Raw genomic sequence first — 5,291 nt, forward strand, 5'->3', positions numbered from 1 at the left:
GCACACGAAAATCGTCGAAATAAGGGGTATGCTCGCTTCGGGGCTCATTTGACCTTCATAATGAGTCGGACGGGCCGTTAGGGCCAACCGGATGCATAGACAATGTCTTGACGGTCGTCCACAAAAAATTTGGCATTTTTGTTGTCAGAATCCGGATCACCCAAAAATGGTTTGTTATAGCACACGAAATCGTCGAAATGAGGGGAATGCTCGCTTCGGGGCTCATTTGACCTTCAAAATGGGTCGGACGTCCCGTGATGGCAAACCAGCTGCATAGACAAGGTCTTGACGGACGTCCACAAAAACATTTGGCATTTTTGACGTCGGAATCCGGATCACCCAAAAAATGGTTTGCTATAGTACATGAAAATCGTCGAAATGAGGGGTATGCTCGCTTTAGGGCTCGTTTGACCTTGAAAATGGGTCGGACGGGCCATGAGGGCCAACCGGATGCATAGACAAGGTCATGACGGACGTCCACAAAAAATTTGGCGTTTTTGACGTCAGAATCCGGATCACCCCAAAAATGGTTTGCTATAGCACACGAAAATCGTCGAAATAAGAGGTATGCTCGCTTCGGGGGTCATTTGACCTTGAAAATGGGTCGGACGGGCCATGAGGGCCAACCGGATGCATAGACAAGGTCATGACGGACGTCCACAAAAAATTTGGCGTTTTTGACGTCAGAATCCGGATCACCCCAAAAATGGTTTGCTATAGCACACGAAAATCGTCGAAATAAGAGGTATGCTCGCTTCGGGGGTCATTTGACCTTGAAAATGGGTCGGACGGGCCATGAGGGCCAACCGGATGCATAGACAAGGTCATGACGGACGTCCACAAAAAATTTGGCGTTTTTGACGTCAGAATCCGGATCACCCCAAAAATGGTTTGCTATAGCACACGAAAATCGTCGAAATAAGAGGTATGCTCGCTTCGGGGGTCATTTGACCTTGAAAATGGGTCGGACGGGCCATGAGGGCCAACCGGATGCATAGACAAGGTCATGACGGACGTCCACAAAAAATTTGGCGTTTTTGACGTCAGAATCCGGATCACCCCAAAAATGGTTTGCTATAGCACACGAAAATCGTCGAAATAAGAGGTATGCTCGCTTCGGGGGTCATTTGACCTTGAAAATGGGTCGGACGGGCCATGAGGGCCAACCGGATGCATAGACAAGGTCATGACGGACGTCCACAAAAAATTTGGCGTTTTTGACGTCAGAATCCGGATCACCCCAAAAATGGTTTGCTATAGCACACGAAAATCGTCGAAATAAGAGGTATGCTCGCTTCGGGGGTCATTTGACCTTGAAAATGGGTCGGACGGGCCATGAGGGCCAACCGGATGCATAGACAAGGTCATGACGGACGTCCACAAAAAATTTGGCGTTTTTGACGTCAGAATCCGGATCACCCCAAAAATGGTTTGCTATAGCACACGAAAATCGTCGAAATAAGAGGTATGCTCGCTTCGGGGGTCATTTGACCTTGAAAATGGGTCGGACGGGCCATGAGGGCCAACCGGATGCATAGACAAGGTCATGACGGACGTCCACAAAAAATTTGGCGTTTTTGACGTCAGAATCCGGATCACCCCAAAAATGGTTTGCTATAGCACACGAAAATCGTCGAAATAAGAGGTATGCTCGCTTCGGGGGTCATTTGACCTTGAAAATGGGTCGGACGGGCCATGAGGGCCAACCGGATGCATAGACAAGGTCATGACGGACGTCCACAAAAAATTTGGCGTTTTTGACGTCAGAATCCGGATCACCCCAAAAATGGTTTGCTATAGCACACGAAAATCGTCGAAATAAGAGGTATGCTCGCTTCGGGGGTCATTTGACCTTGAAAATGGGTCGGACGGGCCATGAGGGCCAACCGGATGCATAGACAAGGTCATGACGGACGTCCACAAAAAATTTGGCGTTTTTGACGTCAGAATCCGGATCACCCCAAAAATGGTTTGCTATAGCACACGAAAATCGTCGAAATAAGAGGTATGCTCGCTTCGGGGGTCATTTGACCTTGAAAATGGGTCGGACGGGCCATGAGGGCCAACCGGATGCATAGACAAGGTCATGACGGACGTCCACAAAAAATTTGGCGTTTTTGACGTCAGAATCCGGATCACCCCAAAAATGGTTTGCTATAGCACACGAAAATCGTCGAAATAAGAGGTATGCTCGCTTCGGGGGTCATTTGACCTTGAAAATGGGTCGGACGGGCCATGAGGGCCAACCGGATGCATAGACAAGGTCATGACGGACGTCCACAAAAAATTTGGCGTTTTTGACGTCAGAATCCGGATCACCCCAAAAATGGTTTGCTATAGCACACGAAAATCGTCGAAATAAGAGGTATGCTCGCTTCGGGGGTCATTTGACCTTGAAAATGGGTCGGACTGGCCGTGAGGGCCAACTGGATGCATAGACAAGGTCTTGACGGACGTCCACAAAAACATTTGGCATTTTTGACGTCGGAATCTGGATCACCCAAAAAATGGTTTGCTATAGCACACGAAAATTGTCGAAATAAGAGGTATGCTCGCTTCGGGGTTCATTTGACCTTGAAAATGGGTCGGACGGGCCATGAGGGCCAACCGGATGCATAGACAAGGTCATGACGGACGTCCACAAAAAATTTGGCGTTTTTGACGTCAGAATCCGGATCACCCAAAAAATGGTTTGCTATAGTACACGAAAATCGTCGAAATGAGGGGTATGCTCGCTTTAGGGCTCGTTTGACCTTGAAAATGGGTCGGACGGGCTGTGAGGGCTAACCGGATGCATAGAAAAGGTCTTGACGGACGACCACAAAAATTTTTTGCATTTTTGACGTCGGAATCCGGATCACCCAAAAAATGGTTTGCTATAGAACACGAAAATCGTCGAAATGAGGGGAATGCTCGCTTCGGGGCTCATTTGACCTTGAAAATGGGTCAAGCGGGCCGTGAGGGACAACCGGCTGCATAGACAAGGTCTTGACAGACGTCCACAAAAAAATTTGGCATTTTTGACGTCGGAATCCGGATCACCCAAAAAATGGTTTGCTATAGCACACGAAAATCGTCGAAATAAGGGGTATGCTCGCTTCGGGGCTCGTTTGACCTTCCAAATGGGTCGGACAATCCGTGATGGCCAACCGTATGCATAGACAAGGTCTTGACGGACGTCCACGAAAAAATTTGGCATTTTTGACGTCGGAATCCGGATCACCCAAAAAATGGTTTGCTATAGCACACGAAAATCGTCGAAATAAGGGGTATGCTCGCTTCGGGGCTCGTTTGACCTTCCAAATGGGTCGGACAATCCGTGATGGCCAACCGTATGCATAGACAAGGTCTTGACGGACGTCCACGAAAAAATTTGGCATTTTTGACGTCGGAATCCGGATCACCCAAAAAATGGTTTGCTATAGCACACGAAAATCGTCGAAATAAGGGGTATGCTCGCTTCGGGGCTCGTTTGACCTTCCAAATGGGTCGGACAATCCGTGATGGCCAACCGTATGCATAGACAAGGTCTTGACGGACGTCCACGAAAAAATTTGGCATTTTTGACGTCGGAATCCGGATCACCCAAAAAATGGTTTGCTATAGCACACGAAAATCGTCGAAATAAGGGGTATGCTCGCTTCGGGGCTCGTTTGACCTTCCAAATGGGTCGGACAATCCGTGATGGCCAACCGTATGCATAGACAAGGTCTTGACGGACGTCCACGAAAAAATTTGGCATTTTTGACGTCGGAATCCGGATCACCCAAAAAATGGTTTGCTATAGCACACGAAAATCGTCGAAATAAGGGGTATGCTCGCTTCGGGGCTCGTTTGACCTTCCAAATGGGTCGGACAATCCGTGATGGCCAACCGTATGCATAGACAAGGTCTTGACGGACGTCCACGAAAAAATTTGGCATTTTTGACGTCGGAATCCGGATCACCCAAAAAATGGTTTGCTATAGCACACGAAAATCGTCGAAATAAGGGGTATGCTCGCTTCGGGGCTCGTTTGACCTTCCAAATGGGTCGGACAATCCGTGATGGCCAACCGTATGCATAGACAAGGTCTTGACGGACGTCCACGAAAAAATTTGGCATTTTTGACGTCGGAATCCGGATCACCCAAAAAATGGTTTGCTATAGCACACGAAAATCGTCGAAATAAGGGGTATGCTCGCTTCGGGGCTCGTTTGACCTTCCAAATGGGTCGGACAATCCGTGATGGCCAACCGTATGCATAGACAAGGTCTTGACGGACGTCCACGAAAAAATTTGGCATTTTTGACGTCGGAATCCGGATCACCCAAAAAATGGTTTGCTATAGCACACGAAAATCGTCGAAATAAGGGGTATGCTCGCTTCGGGGCTCGTTTGACCTTCCAAATGGGTCGGACAATCCGTGATGGCCAACCGTATGCATAGACAAGGTCTTGACGGACGTCCACGAAAAAATTTGGCATTTTTGACGTCGGAATCCGGATCACCCAAAAAATGGTTTGCTATAGCACACGAAAATCGTCGAAATAAGGGGTATGCTCGCTTCGGGGCTCGTTTGACCTTCCAAATGGGTCGGACAATCCGTGATGGCCAACCGTATGCATAGACAAGGTCTTGACGGACGTCCACGAAAAAATTTGGCATTTTTGACGTCGGAATCCGGATCACCCAAAAAATGGTTTGCTATAGCACACGAAAATCGTCGAAATAAGGGGTATGCTCGCTTCGGGGCTCGTTTGACCTTCCAAATGGGTCGGACAATCCGTGATGGCCAACCGTATGCATAGACAAGGTCTTGACGGACGTCCACGAAAAAATTTGGCATTTTTGACGTCGGAATCCGGATCACCCAAAAAATGGTTTGCTATAGCACACGAAAATCGTCGAAATAAGGGGTATGCTCGCTTCGGGGCTCGTTTGACCTTCCAAATGGGTCGGACAATCCGTGATGGCCAACCGTATGCATAGACAAGGTCTTGACGGACGTCCACGAAAAAATTTGGCATTTTTGACGTCGGAATCCGGATCACCCAAAAAATGGTTTGCTATAGCACACGAAAATCGTCGAAATAAGGGGTATGCTCGCTTCGGGGCTCGTTTGACCTTCAAAATGGGTCGGAGGGGCCGTGAGGGCCAACCGGATGAATAGACAAGGTCTTAACGGACGTCGACAAAAAAATTTGGCATTTTTGACGTCGGAATCCGGATCACACAAAAAATAGTTTGCTATAGCACACGAAAATCGTCGAAATAAGGGGTATGCTCGCTTCGGGGCTCATTTGACCTTC

This window comes from Solanum pennellii, chromosome 10 (genome assembly GCF_001406875.1).
Source record: "Solanum pennellii chromosome 10, SPENNV200".
In the NCBI taxonomy this organism is placed as follows: domain Eukaryota; kingdom Viridiplantae; phylum Streptophyta; class Magnoliopsida; order Solanales; family Solanaceae; genus Solanum; species Solanum pennellii.